Source organism: Rousettus aegyptiacus, unplaced genomic scaffold, assembly GCF_014176215.1.
Source record: "Rousettus aegyptiacus isolate mRouAeg1 unplaced genomic scaffold, mRouAeg1.p scaffold_m13_p_5, whole genome shotgun sequence".
Lineage (NCBI taxonomy): Eukaryota > Metazoa > Chordata > Mammalia > Chiroptera > Pteropodidae > Rousettus > Rousettus aegyptiacus.
In genome coordinates, this window is record NW_023416308.1 from 84623642 (window position 1) to 84638218 (window position 14577).

The following is a 14577-nucleotide window of genomic DNA, read 5'->3' on the forward strand; positions in this document are numbered from 1 at the left end:
CGGGTGCCTAGTAGAAGTGTGGAGAATGGAAACTGATTTCCTCTGAGAATGTTGGGCAACTCAGGGGTGCTTGGCACCTAGTGAGGGGAACCCCAGACAGCAAGTAAGAGGAGGTTTCTTTCTAGAGCTATCCACACAGAGGATGGAGGCAGGCAGGAGAGGCTCAGGCCCCGAGGCCCACGGGTAGCTGGGGTGCACCCAGCCCGCCCTCTAAACCTAGTTCTCAAGGCTACCTGGTGAGGCCCCTGATTTACCACGGTGCTCATCAAAAGGAGCCTCTGAGCGGCGAGTAGTGTCTCTGCTCAGAGTATCCAAGAGAGCAGTGACCCAGACTCAGAGGGCAGAGGTGGAAGGCCACTTCCTGCTTCCCACCCGAGGCCAGAGCCCTGCTCCTTCGGTCTCCCTTACCTCCATCCTCTTCCTGCCGCATTGCCTTCCTTACATCCTCTTCCTTCCTCTTAATCCCATGAGGCTGTTTGCTTTTTAATTGTAGAGGGTTTTCTTATATAAACATCAGTTAACTGATTTCATATTAAAGAGGGGGACTGCCTAAGTTTTATTTTTGAATTAAGTGCTTCAGTTAAGTTTTTTTTCTTTAATTAGTACTGCATCCTGGCCATGTCTAGCGGTGTGGTCCTGTGTCTCCATCTGGGGTCAGTAATGTTCCCCTCTCAGGGTAGTAGTGGCCAAAGGAGTGAATGAAAGAAGTCCAGACAGTGGAAGCCCCAAGCCCTTCCATTTGAATTACCCAAAAGATGTGTCGATATTTGTTGAGTCATCTCAAGCAGGGGTCTCGATTTCTCTAGATCTTACTCAAAATTGACTCAGACGCTGTGGTTTCTAGGGCTTTGTTTCAGCGGTTGCAAATCAGCCCTGCATCAGCAGCTGCTGGTAGAGGCGACTGGGTGGATGACATCCTGATTGTGGATGACTTGTCTGTTTCTATCTTACTTCTTGCCTCTCTACCTCTCTCGCTGCGGTCTGGTGGCTGCCTATGTGAAAGCCTCGATAACTCCCCAACGCCTGTGTGGGTGGGCTTCCCATGGCCCCTCCCCTAGGTCTCTCTAGTTTCCCCTTCACCTATTCTTACCAGATACTTTTCTTCATGCTCCACCTGCCCACCCCCCATCCCATGGGGCACTGGGTCATTGGTGGAATGGGGCAGTTCTCGGAGGAGATGAGAAAAGCTGGAACTACCAGCATCCCCAAAGTCGTCTATTACACCTTCTGACCGTTGTCCAGTGTTGCCTTTTGCTCCTCTGTCTTCACCATGCATAAATGTGGGTGAAACCTTTTTGCCTCTAGGTCTGTGTTGTCCAATATGGAAGCCACTGACCACATGGCTCGGGCACTTGAAATGTGTACGGCAAGTTCAAACTGAGAAATGCTGTAAATGTAAAACGCATGCCTGATTTCAAAAAGTTAGTATGAGAAAGGGTTGCGTAATAGCTCATCAGTACTTTTTATATTGGTTATATGTTGAATTACATAAAATACATTATTAAAATTAATTTTACCTTTTTTTGTTTTTTACTTTTTCAAAAAAAAAATAGGGAGGGGGCTACCAGAAAATTTAAAATTACATGTGTGGCTCACATTATATTACTGTGGCAATGGTTCTTAACTGGTGGAAATTTTGCCTCCTCCCCAATCCCAAGTAACATTTGGCAATATTTAGAGACATTTTTGATTGTTACACTTTGGGAAGAGTAAGTACTATTAACATCTAGTCGAGAGAGACCAAGGATGCTGCTAAACATCCTGCAATTCCTGGGACAGACCCCTGCAGCAAAAAATGACCTGGCCCAAATGTCCACGTGCCCAAGTCGAGAACTCTGGTTCTACTGGACCCTCTCGCCTTGGATAATGTAATCCTCCTTTATGGGCAATGACCTCAAGATCGGAAGCCCCAGGGCATAGGAGGAAGAGCATAAATGGCCAGAGTCAGATACCTGTGACCATGGGCAGATTACTTAACATTTCCAAGCCTCCATTTTCTCATCTGTCAAATGTGCGCAGTAATCCTTACTTTACAGGTTTCTAGTTGGGATTAAATGAGATTGACACATACCATACCTGATACATAGTAGACCTCCACTACATAGAAGTTACTATTATTATTATTTTTAAAAAGCCTACCTTTTACTCTGTTGGTTCTCTGGATCAATGATTAGGATTTCTATATGTCCTTCTGGATTTTCTACGATACCTGACACTCAGCAGATTGAAAACTAAATTTATAATTTCACTCTTCCTCTCCCCTCCTGCTCGCTAAATTTATTCTTTCTGATTTTCGGTCTTAGTGCACAGTGGCACCACCCTCCCACTCCGAGACTCCGAATCAGTTTCACTTCCTGTTTCTACCCCCTTACTCATATTTGTAATCCCTTAACCTTTATGGAGTGTGTCTCGTCCAATTCTCATTTCCATTCCCACCTAGTGGGACCTCTTCGCCCAGCCAGAGAGTGAGTTCTCTCCAGGTCCCTGCCTCTTCTTTTTCCAATCTCTCTATGTGTATGGTTCGTGAACTCCAGCTTGCTCAGGATCCTTCAGTGTGTTTTGTGTGTGTGCGCTAACGTGGTAGTCCTGTGGGCAGTAAATGTGACATGTCGATCTCTATTTCCCTAGCACCCAGCATGGTGCCTAAAAATATTCATTGACTGCTTTATGAATGAATGAATGAACAAATGAATGATAGATATCCTATTCTTTTCGGCTTATGGATAGGATCAGGTGCTATAGGGGGCTAGAATAGTGGTTTCCAAAGGTCTTATTTTCCTTTTAATAGCTCGGTAGAGCTCAAACCATGCCCTCACCTCCTCATCCCTCACTCCCCTCGCCACCACCCCATCCTGTATCTGAGCTGGGGAAGCAGTTTGTTCTAACGGGAAGGTTATAGTCAATACACCTGGATCCTGGATGTCCCGCCTTCCGCATGTACTTCCTCAACCAGCCTGAGGGGTGATGCCACAGCCCTTCCACTGGCTCAGGCTTGCCTCCAGAGAGCAGTTTTCCCCTGATGCTCAGGCACGCCTTCCTGTTCCTGGCAGAACGAATTCTCAAGCAGCTCGCAGCAGGCCATGAGGAGAAGCTTTCCAGAAACATTACTTTAAAGATGCTCTGATAAAGAAGACATAACATGTTCTTTGGCAGGTTGTAATAATGGGTGGGCAGGATGGTGTAAGATTGGAGTCTCCCCATGTCTAGACACTGTGGTCTATTCACAGTTTGAAATATTTTAATTACAAGTCACTTTAGAGTGTAAGGTGACCCACGTGGAACTTATCAAGAGCTTCTCAGCAAATTCGTTCATTTCTTTCATGGAAGCTGCGAGTGGAGTCAAAACTACATTGCAGTGGTAAGAGTGGGTTCCCTGGCCTGGAAGGCATGTGTGGGATGCTAGAAGGGACCCCGTATTCTGTTATCTGCAAAACGTCAAAACTCCTTGGCTGGGGAAGGTGCCTACATATAAATACCCTGACGTTTGTCTCTGGAGCTGATGAGCCATGTCCGGATTTGGGAATTTCCTATGCAGCCATCTTTTGTGGGTTGAGTACCAGGTGTGTATTCAATGCCCCAGGAGATGGACCAAGTATAACAATTAAATGTATTTTCACCTGGCTTTGTGATATCTGAAGTTGTTTCCTCTACCCGAGCCTAGCTGTTTCATTGGTAAAAGATGAGAAAACCCCCATCTTTCGGCAACTTTGATTCCTCTTCCTTCTCCCCAAAACCTCTGCTTCAAAACAAATTGTTTAACAAACAGGCTTGTATGTGTTAGTTTTCTTTCCTCCATTTTTAACAAGTCCATAGGTACTTCAGTGCCCATCTGCATGTGTAATCAGCCACAGATAAACTGTGTTCATACTAAATCAATATAATACCAGGTAAAATTAAGTAAAAGTGGTGGTTAATAGCGTAGGGCCCAGAGTCGGGCAGTTTGAAATTTAGTTCTACCTCTTACCAAATATGTCATTGAGCAATGAGACCTTCACCTCAGTGTCCTCATCAGAAATAGGGAGATAAAAGAGTTCTTATCTTACAAATTAGTTTCTGCCTCATTTGTTAATATAATATGTATAAAGTCCTAAGACAGTGCGTCTCAGTAAATATTGGCTGTGATTTCATTTAGTCTCTGTGTGCATCTTGATTTGGGGTAAAGGTATGATTTGATTTAATTCATTTACCCATTTGATAATACATCTTCTTTGGGCCAGGGACTGTTCTGGCCCCTGGGAATACAGCAAGGCCCCTGCCTTCGGGGAGCTCACATTCCAGAGGGAGAGACACACAGTGAACTAGTTAACGAATAAAACAGAAATTTAGGGTTGTGAAAATACTGTTTAGAGAATGAACAGGGGAGTGCGATAGAGTAAATCACAGGGGTGGGGCCGGGAAGGTAGCACTGAGGAGTGTTTGAGCTGAGACCTGAATGATGAGAAGAAGTTGAGTACAGAGATCTGGGGGAAGGGAGCAGGAGTGGCAAGGGAGATCTACCACACTTTGAGAGAGATTGAAAATGGCCTCTGTGCTATCATGAATACCTTTTTGGAAACCCAAGGAGCACGGTGTTATAGGGAAGGAAGTGTCAGATGGCCTAAGCCAGAAATTGGCAGAAAAAAAAAAAGTCTAAAATATTTACTATCCGACCCTTTACAGAAAAGTGTGCTGACCCCTATTGGACAGTGCACATACCTGTGAGCTCAGGGGGTACGGGGCAACTTCTTGGTGCAGGAGACAGCAACCCAGCAGCATCCTGGGGCCCAAGCTCCAATGGCGGCTCATCGCCCATGTTTGGAGATGCCTCGATAAAAGAAGTGTGTCTGCCCCAAGGGATGCTAACCACAGCCTTTGAACTTGTGGGATCAGTGTCCATATCCCCAGGTGGACTGACTAGCCCATGAGCTCTCAGAGATCAGAATGCCGATTTCACCTCTGGGAGTCCTCCCCAGGAAGAAGGGCGGGAGGCGAGGAGCATTCGATCATTGCTGCCATTTACCAAATGTTCACTATGTGCTATGCTAGGGTTTCCTGCCACCCCTCCCCCCCAACAATTCTGCAATGTATTGACTCCATTCTCATAACAACCCTAGTTAGTAGGAACTACCCTTACTCCTCTTTTGTGGTTAAAGAAAGTGAGACCAAGTACCTTGAGTGTAACGAACTGCTGTGCTCAAAGTCACACAGCTGGTAAATGGCCTGCCTGCTTCAGAGCCAGGCCCCTCGGTTCGCTACCTTTGTACCCTTTCTTGGTGGTGGTCTGTGGAGGGCTGGTGAGTCTTGTTTGCATGCCTGAATTAAGCCATGATTAGACCCACCTAGGCTGTATTCATTCAGCACCTCCTTATGGGGCTAGAGACTCTCCGAAAGGAGAAGATGGAGACCAGCATATTCTTACAGTGAATTCCTAGATCGTCTTCATTCTTACCTGCCACTTCCTTCTTGGGGAACACTCCATGGCTCTTGGTGGAGTGGTGAGCTGGTTCTGATATGGCTGTGGAGTGGCAGAGGTGGCCTTGTACTCCTTTGGCCCTCGGCTCAGCTCTGGGATGGCTGTAAAAACAACTGCTGGGCCCGGGTAAATAGTGTCTCCTTTGCTGACCTCAGAGCAATAGGAGCCAGTGAATGTGGAAGAAGCCCCTGGACTTTCCTTACCTGGATCCATTATCAGGTCTAAAGTGGCCTTTCTAGAGGCCTGCCTGGGACAGGGCTACTATCCACTGATAGGGTCAGCCTTGCCTGTGGCCATGAGTGGTCATGGGATGAGGTGACACTAGTAGAGGGGTCACAGTACCCACAAGGGAGAAAAAAGAGGCCATAAAGGAATAGTGGGGCCCCAACAACTGGGAGAGAGGGTGATGTAGAAGAGAGAGCTAGATGCTGGAGTCACAAGACCTGTTAGTGACTCCTGGTTCGACCCTTTATTAGTTGTGTGATCTTAGGCAGGCACATCTGAGTTTGTGCTCTGGTGCTAGATGCCTGGGTGCAAATGCAAGTTCCTCCTTCCTAACCGTGATGTACTTACTTACTTAACCATTCTGTACCTTAGTTTCCTAATCTTGGGATGTTGAGATGTTTGAATGAGTTGATGCATGTGAAGCACTTAGGTCAGTGCTTGACACTGCACAGAGTTAGAGTTCAACAAATGTCAGCTCTAATTCGGGCATGTCACCTTTGAGCCACAGTTTCTCAACTGTAAACCGGGAAAGGCAATGCCCCTCTCACAGTGGACAGGAATTGCATGCTTAAAGCATCTGTTGCAGGGCTGGCGTATGTAAGATACATGCTTCTCCTGACTTCAGGTGGCCCCTAGTCATGGCACCTGATAAGAGAAAATATTTGTCATTGGGCCAATCGATAGATTGTCATCTTTCATTGGGAAAGTATAAGTTAGTGGATATTCAACGTGGGTTCTGCCTTTCCCCTTGGATTAAGTTGCCCATGATGTTGGTCCCTTCCAGAAGTCGCTAAGTCCTGGCCAGAAAGGGCATCTTGCCATTGCTGTAGTTTTCCTACTGGATATTGCCAGTACTTGCTGCTCTTACTGCAAGCACACCAGGTTGGCCCCCAAAGATGCTAGCCCACTTAGTACTCTCGCCTCTTTTATTCTAATTATCACTGAGTACTTAACTATGGCCAGCTAGTTGTTTGAGATATGCAAAGGTGAGCCAGACATGCCTCTACTTCTGAGGAGGTCATAGGAAGTCAGACAGACAGACCTGAAAAATAATTAAAATTCACTGAGAAATGGAGCAATAGAGGGCTGTGTGGATTCACAGTCTACCATCTCTCTCTCTCCCTGACTACCTGTAATGGTCTCTGTGGCATAGTGGGTAAAGGCATGGTCTCTGGAGCAAGACACCTGGGTTTGAATCCTGGCTCCATCTCTTGATAGTTATAGCTATGAAAATGGCATGATGGATATGGGTTTTATTTTTGTAAATAAAAGACTGTCAGTGCTAGCTATTGTCATTGTAACATGGGGACCCCTTTACTACTGAACTCACAGGTTATTAAAAGTGAAAGCTTACTAAGTGACCAAAAAAAGTGATAAAAATGAACTACTGAATCTATTTCTGGATGCTAGATTGTGTGTATATCTTAGCTCTATTTTTTCCCCACATATGGATTATAACTGGCCCTAGAGGTTTTAGCTTTGAATACATCTGGACTCAGTCCATCTCAGAAGGCTCTTTCCCCTGTTCCTCCTAAAGGAATGTGAGATTCCTCCACACCCTTTTTTGAGGTCTTGGAGGGGCATGTGACTTCTACTCTCCCAAAGGGAGGAAAGGGGGCCAAAAAAGCTTGGCCGGCCAGCCCCCAGCCACCCCCACCCCCACACTGACTAGAAGCTCCTTGCTGAAACAGTGCACTGAGGTGACAGACAGCACCAGAGCCTCGGGAACAGTAACCCACAGGGTTCCCCGGACGAAAGCGCATCGATGGGGGGGAAAGCGATGATGCTTTGCAAAGCGAAAAATATTGTAAATTGTCACACCAAATAGCATATTTAAGACATGTGCGTTCACTCCACTTAATGATAGGCAGCCTGAAGTGCTTGGGGAAAGTGTACTGATTCTGCAACTTTGATGAAAGGTACCAAAAAAATTGGATGAATTTGATGAATGGGCAGAGGGATGACTGAACAGATCCGTGATAAAGCCAAAAGAATAGAATCTGATTGTAGAGTCTAGGTGGTGGGTAGTTAATCTGGTGTTCACCAGAATTATTTCAACTTTCCTCTCTATTTGAAAAATTTTATAATAAAATGTTGAGAAAAAATATGGTAAAGCTACTAGATTGGGGGAAAAAAAAAAAAGCCCACAAGGGAAAAATATACTAGTAGACGCTGGAAATACTTTATAATGTTGTTGTGGCTGGATGTTAATAAGAAGAAATATAAAACTAGGCCTGTATATTTTCTATAATAGATTATTTTTTTGTATTAGTATAAATATGTGTATACTTTATTGTTTTGTGTTAGAGTATATGTGTGCATACGTACGTGTGCATTTAGGGAAAGAATCGCCCAGGCAGAGGGCAAAGCAAGTGAAAGGCCCTGTATGTGCTTAGTGAGGACATTAAAACAGAAGGGAAATGGAGGGCATTGTCATGTGGGTTCTCGAGGCTGTGACGAGATTGGATTTTGCGTTCCATGTGCCATGGGAATGTCACGATCTGACTGGAGAAGGACCACTCTGGTTGCTGTATGTGTGGGGTGGGGGCGGACTGCAAGGGAGCAAGGGTGGAAGCAGGGAGACCAGGTAGGAGCCCTCAAATCAGGGCAGGAAAGGTATGGGAGTATCTTGGGTGGCATCAGGGATGAGGCGAAACTGGTTGGACTCTGGATGTATTCTAAAGGTGGAGTCAAAAGGATTTATTGGTGGATTGGTTGCAAGGTGAGAGGAAAGAAATCATGGTTGATTCCAGATTTTTGGTCCAAGGAACTGGAAAAGTGGAAAGTTGATGTGTACTTACTGAGTTCTCAATGACTAGGGGAAGAGGAGGGATTTTTTTTTGGGGGGGGGGGGCGGGTTGGGATGGGTGTTGATCAAAAGTTCATGGATCCGTTACATATGAGATGTTTATTAGAGCAGATGGGAATGTTGGTTATAAGAGTCTTGGAGTTGGGGATAATTTTGAGTATCATCTGCACATAGATAGTATTTAAAGCCATGGAAGTAAATGATATAAAATAAAGGTCAAGAAGGGAAGAGGACTGAGACTGAGCCCCAGGCCATCCCAAGTGCAGAGGTCAGGAAGATGAAGGGACCAGCAAAGTCACCTGAGCATCTGTGCTCAATGCAGAGGGTAGAGATCCAAGAGTGGATAGACCATTTCAAATGCTGTTGGAACTGGTTCCTCAGCCTCTAGTCTCTCTTCTCTCTTCTTAGCTTCTTTGTTGTTATTGCTCTGGAATCATCTCTCTTAAACTAGCACTTTCATTCTACTCAAAACCCACATAGTCAAGAGAGTAGGGGGGTGTCCAAACCCTTTGATCAACTGTCCCAGACCCTCTGCCATCTGGCGTCCTCTCCCTCCCCTGTCGGGCTTTGCCCTACCCAGAATTCTTCAGCACTATGCTCACCTCTGCTCAGCTGGGGCTCCCCATTCCCTCCAAACCACCTCCCTCTTTCTCAGCTTGGACCTCAGCACCCCATTTCTCCTGTCTCTTCAAATCCCCAGCTATAATTCTCCACTCATGGACCATCTCGTGGAGGGATACTTTCTTGACCAAAGTCACCAAACTGTTCCTCCAACAAATTTCCTACAGCAGTCACATATAGCCCCAAACAATATAGCATTCATTGTCTCTGGTTTTCTTCCTTAGTCTCCAAAGGGACAGTTTCCTGAGCCTTGGGAACATGAGCCTTCTCCTGCATCCTCTACAATCCTACAACGTGGTGTCGCTGGTCCTCACATATCTTAGTTGAGGAAGGAACATATTCATTCTCCACCGTATAATACCCCGCAGAAACCTGGAAGAACTAATATGGATTGTGATTTCAAGCATGGACTCGGGATTAGAGTTTAGGGTCTTAACTGTGGTCAGGTCAGTTAACCTTCCCAAACTCCGGTTTTCTCATCTGCCAAATGGCTATGAATATACATAAACCAGGGTTGTTGTAGGAATGAAACCGTATGCATGTCTTAGAAGGGGCTTAGCACAGTTCATGCACATCGTAAGCAGATAGTAAGCGGTGGCTCTGACTTTTATTATGAATAAATACTATTGTTACTGTTGCTCTTCCCAGTTGGGATGTACAGGCACCAACAAAGGTGGGATGGGGTTGGCACCGCTGATTACGCGCTTCGGCATCTGAAGTGAAGGGAGCCGTGGCCTTGGTAGCTGTTGCTCATTGGTTTCTCCTGCCAGCAGGGTGTTCGATGGCGGTTGGCACACACCCCCTGACTTCTGGGAACTCATGTCTTGGGTGGGGAGGTGCTGTGAGGTAGGAGCAGCACCCAGAGGCAGGCAGCAGAACCTCAAGGATTGTTCTTATAAGTGTCAAACCAGGGGTCCAACGCAAGTGTACTTACGCGGCCAAGGAGAAGAATGCTTGCAGATGAAACAGTCCCCCAAAAATCCAGATTCTGTGGTCAGTGGTTACACTTGCTCATTGGAAGAAAGTACCAGCTCAGGCTGGAAAGGAAGGATGGAGAGGAATGGAATGTTTCTCAGGAATTTGTATATGAGAGCAGGCAGAGAACAGGATATCTTTTTTCATTTCCTTTCTGTAAATTTCTGAAGTTAGTGAGTAGTGTGTAATTGTTATTCAGGAATAACTGGGTGTGTCTGAGACACAGAAGAGCCTGACTGAGGCAGGGCCACATCAAATCAGATGAGATTTAGCTCCTAATCCAGATCGGCCCCTTGAAGTCTCCACAAAGAGTCCCCATCTAGCCACCCCCCTTGCAGAGGCTCCTCTGTGGCTAGAACCTTAGGCGGCTTCATCAATCTTGAGCCTGCAGGGTGGGGCTGTGAGGGCAGGCCCCTTGGGCAAACCCCTACAATAGCATGGCAGTGGCCCTTTGGGTTTGAAAACTCTCAGTCCTATGATTCTGAAGTGAGCTGTTTTCACTCGTGGTAACCCAGTAACGGTCACGGCCTTCCTGCCTGGGTTTAGATAAGCAGCTTGTGCTCAAAGCCAGTGCGGCTGGGATGCCTCACCAGGAAGTGTGGCGGCACGTTCTTGGAACCAGAACGATGCCCAGGGAGATGGCCTGCGGGTCAGCATGCTGGGAGGGCCGCTGCTACCAGGGAGACAGCACCGCGCATGACCTTGTGTCACTCGGCTCCTCTTACCACCTGGGCACGGGAGAAGGCTTGCACGGTCCAAGCCCGAACCCCTGCTGCCCTGGCACCCGCCAGAGTGGCTTCTGAGGATTTGCATGGACTCTGGCTCCATCCAGCTGGTAAACAGCCACCCCAGGGAAGCACAGAAAGCTCAGCCCAGATGCAGGCTTAGGGCTTCCTTCCATGCAGAGGCCGGTGCACTCAGCCTGAACCCCAGCGCCATTCAGGAGGCCGCCACACACTCCGCGCAGATAAGGAGTGAAAAACAGCCTCACTTCACTGACCACACCTCCCAACGTCAGGCTTTCTTGTCAGACAAGCAGTTCTGAACGCAGGCCTCGGAGCCCCACTGCCTGGGTTGGAATCCAGACTTACTGTCTATATGGTCTTGGAAGCTTCTGACCCTCTTTTGCATCAGTTTCTTAGCTCAAAAATGGGGATAATGAGGGTACCTGGAACAAGTTGCTTAACTTTTCTATGCCTCAGGTTTCTGATTTACAAAGTGGAGATGATGATGGTCCTTAATTTACAGGGCAGTTGGAAAGATGAAATACATAAAGTGATGAGGGCCGTGCCTGGCAAGTGCAAAAGTGCTGGATGATACAGGTTAGTCACTATCGTCATCCTTCTCCATGAGGTGCAGAGCCCAGGGGAGCAAGCTAGTGAACACAGACCCCATCTGCCTACCGTCGCCACGTGCTGGCTTTTGTGCCCCGTCTCGCTGGAGCGTCTGTACACAGAGGTCCCGAGGAACTCAGAGGCAGAATTCAAAAGCGGAAATCACGTCTCCAGACTGCTAACCCCTGGCTTAGCCTCTGGTCCCCTTGGCGGCTCACTCTGGGGACCAAATTCTGTTAGCATTCCAGCACACCCACCCACTCGTGCTTTGAGAGACGCACTGTGTTATCAAGAAGTAGGCAGTGATTGCGGGACCCCCTGGGATATATCGCACAGGAGTCTGTGTGAGCTGGGCTTTGACTGCTGGCAAGTCCCCTGGTCTCCTCTTCCCACCCCTTGATAATAAAAAGCTGATTTTTCCATGTGGTGTTTGTCTCTCTCTGCAAACATGTAGGCCTAAGTACTGCCAAGCTTATCTATACAATGGACTTCCTGCTGGTGTTGGATCTGCCCTCCTCCCCACTGGGTAATAGATTTATGTCACCTAAAGCACAGAGATCTGCTGACGTCCGTGATGCTGGTGGCCTTGGCAGACCCTCGCTACCCCAGCCTGGGTGGGAATCTATAGACATAAATCCTGGCTGATGTGCACTGAGCCTCCCGGCTAGGGACAGCCAGCCAGAACTGGGTGGGAGGCAAGGGTATGGGAAGGTTGTGCATCCATCAACTGTTTATTGAGGCCTCCTGTATGCCGGGCCCTGTGCTGGGCTCTGAGCATTCACGGCCGCAGAGGACACTTAACGCTGACCTGGGAATCAGATGCAGATAATTAGAACATGGATAGGCTAGTTCTGGCACTAAGGACAGAGCCGGTGGGATGAACGCACAGCCTGTTTTAGGGCACAAGGAAAAGGACCTCTGGTATGAATTTTAATGAAAAGTTTTCTTTCCTGGCAGTACGCCCTCAGCAGTGATAGCCGAGCTGGGCCTGAGAAAGGTAGGGAGCTCCCGGGGGCCGAGTTATCATAACGCTTTGCATCCGTGGTGCTCGCACCACGCCGCCATCCAGAGCGCCCAGGGTGGGCATGCTGCGGAAGCCCTCCTCCTCGGCTCCTGGCCCAGGCGTGCAGCAGCCACGGTTTTCGGCCTCCTGTCAGAACTCCGAGTTCCCGTGTTAATCATAACAAGCGTTTTCCGAGAGGAACTGCGTTGGCCCCTGCCAACCGCCTTCTCTCCTGTCTTGATAACATCTGCACCAAATTTTCTCCCTTTATGTAATTAAACCCACGGGTATTTACTTTGACTTTAGATTACAGTATGACTGGCGTCTCTGAAATTTCAGGTCCAAAGTATGTGCCAGGGGTCCAGGGTGGTGGGAAAACTGAGCGTTTGCTGATGGGATTTCAGGTTTAGCGGGGAGGATGGGGGGGGGGGGTGTTAGAAACAGTACACCAGCTACTGTTTGTATGAAAAATGCGCTGCAGCCCCCCAGCTGGTGGGAAGAGGATGTTCTTCCCTGTCCTGGGAGCAGTGCTTAGTCAGGCGTGGTGGATGAAAGGATGCAGAAGGGCTCCCCTCCTTCTCTTCCTGCCCTTCCGAACCCCACATCCTCCCACCCCCTCTTCATCCCTGGCCTTGGAGTGACAGAACTCGGCAAACAGGAAAAGATGCACTAACTGCAAAGAAATGCAGTGAATCCAGACTTAGCCCCAAAGCCAACCTCACAAGTGCTGGGGTTTGGAGTCCTGCTTTGAAATGCCTGTCATGGTCTGGCTATGTTGGAGCCTGAGAAGCTGTTTGGGGTGTGAGATAAGGAGTGGAGCTGGGTTTGGGGGAGTGGCTGTCTCTAGTCAGCTCCCACTGGAAAGGAAGCCAAGGGATTTGCACACTTGTTCCTGACATCTCTGGAGTGAATTGTATCTCAGCGGTTACTTCATTTCCCCTGATGGGGCTTCTACAAACTATTTGGAAGGTTCCAAGCAGTGAGCCACACTGATTGTGGTGTGGGAGCTTTGATATGCTTGTTTGCGCTTCCCCTTTGGGACACCGGAGGCCCCAAATGAGTGATAAATGGATGATGGAATATTTGCTAGGGGAAAGGGAATGCATTTTTGTAAGATAAGATTTGATCCAGGGCAGAAGGGAAGTTTCTGGATGCCTCTGTAATGTCAAAAAGTGAAGCGTGGGTGCAGATCTCCTTCCCTCTTGCCTTGCAGGGGAATCCTCAGTTATTTAGACGCCCCGTCCCCCTCCTCGCCAGGTGAACTCTTGCCTCAGGACGTTACTTCAGGTGCTGCCTGGGAATAGGGCAGGGTGCTGTGTAGGGGTGTCTTTGACTCTGCCAGAAAACTGCCATTTTTTTTTCTCTTTTGAAATAGTATTGATGCTCCATATAAGATTTTGTTTGAATAAAGGGCTTTGGCCCAGTATAACTAGCTAGATCATTATGTATCTTACCTTCTCTCCTAAATGGCTGTAGCTTTCTTGGGGGAAGGACCCTTATCTTGTGCGGTGTCACAGTGTCCATTAAGACATAGCATGTAGAAAGTTGTGCAAGATCCCGTTTTTGTCTGCCCACCATGGCTCCAGTGCCTACAGGAGCAAGGCCACACTCCTTCTCCTGGCGTTTAAGACCATCAGCATCTGGCTGCAGGTGAACTTTCATCTCTTTTCTCTCCTTCCCCTCCCTTCCCCCAAAGTTTCCCTCTCTCCAGCCGCCCTGAACTTCTTTCCTTTTCTCTTTAAACAGGCCATCCCCTCTGCCGAAATGTTCTTTCTTCTTTTTATTATGGCAAACTAGAAGCAGTACAGCATGGTGAGATCTGGAGTAATATTACCTGGGTTTGAATCCTGCCTCTGCCCCTTTCAATCTGTAAGACCATGGGCCAAATTCTTAGCTGCTTTGTGCATCGGTTTTCCTGTCAGTGAAATGGGGATAATAATAGTTCCTGCCTCTTTGATTTCTTGTGAGGATTAATAGGTGAAACACATCAAGCACTTAAACCAGTATCTGGCACAAAGAAAGTGCTCAACAAATGTAGGCTATGATGATGACGATGACGATGATGATGATGACGATGATGGAGAAGGAGGGAGAAGGGGAAGGGGAGGGGAAGAAGAAGAAGAAGAAGGTAGTGATGATAATTTTTAAAGGCCTCTGT

General features: G+C 47.6%; 1 protein-coding gene and 1 long non-coding RNA gene across 6 annotated transcripts in view; both read left to right on the top strand.

Annotated features, from left to right (window-relative positions):
* Positions 1 to 14577, top strand: part of MICAL2 (microtubule associated monooxygenase, calponin and LIM domain containing 2) — a 198102-nt gene that overhangs the window by 69176 nt on the left and 114349 nt on the right. The window lies entirely within an intron of this gene.
* On the top strand, positions 8566 to 14126 carry LOC118602911. Its single transcript, XR_004950981.1, has 2 exons — positions 8566 to 10917; positions 11331 to 14126. It is a non-coding gene; the product is annotated as an uncharacterized LOC118602911 (long non-coding RNA).